The sequence below is a fragment of the Branchiostoma floridae genome, chromosome 8, assembly GCF_000003815.2.
Source record: "Branchiostoma floridae strain S238N-H82 chromosome 8, Bfl_VNyyK, whole genome shotgun sequence".
Lineage (NCBI taxonomy): Eukaryota > Metazoa > Chordata > Leptocardii > Amphioxiformes > Branchiostomatidae > Branchiostoma > Branchiostoma floridae.
Window position 1 is genome coordinate 592,599 of NC_049986.1, and position 846 is coordinate 593,444.

The window sequence follows — 846 nt, forward strand, 5'->3', positions numbered from 1 at the left end:
GCACATTATTTACCACAGGGGTGTGCCTACTATACGATTTTTTTTGCCTTGCCGCCAGGCAAGGCTTTACGCCAGCTTTTTTCCATGGATCAATGGACGGACCTTTTAACCCAGCCCTTCCAAAGCCCCTTCCAAAGGCCCTTCGTTATTTTGGGTATACAAACAGTTTTAGTAATACAGACAGAGACCAAACTGAAAACCATCATAATATAAGAAGAAACAACTCATGAATGGAAACAAAGAAAAAGAATGTGCCATTCCACCCGAGGCAGACTTGCACCCGCCCACCCTTCTGCCAAGAAACGACACATCAAAGCAAACTGGAAATTATAAAGAGGACTAGAGAGTAGAAGGAGAACACCATAGTGAAGGACTGACCACACATACTGAACATCTAACAGACAATCCACCAATAGCAAAGACAGACTGTAGCACCAAACAAAGACTACTACGACAAGGACTCTAAAAACGTAGAACCAAAACTCCCGTCCGCACACTTGCCCATCTAACAGATTGGCACCACTCAGCCAAGAAACTTTCAGAACCAAGTCGAACAAACTCCATCTTGAGTTTAAACCTAAGAGCCTCCTTGATTAGAGACACCAGCTCAATGTGAGATACGAAATTATTGTCAAAGAGAGCCTGACACCTGGACCACCAAATCTTAGACCGAGCGACGGCCAAAATGTAGGTGCAGACATCTCTCTTACACTTCTTCAGGGTAGACGACATAACACCATAGAGAGCGACCGCGCGAGAAACACGAAAACTAGAGACCACCCATCGCCTAATGAACCCTTCGACCCAAGTCCAGGTCAGGAGCACCTCGCCACAAGACCAGATGCA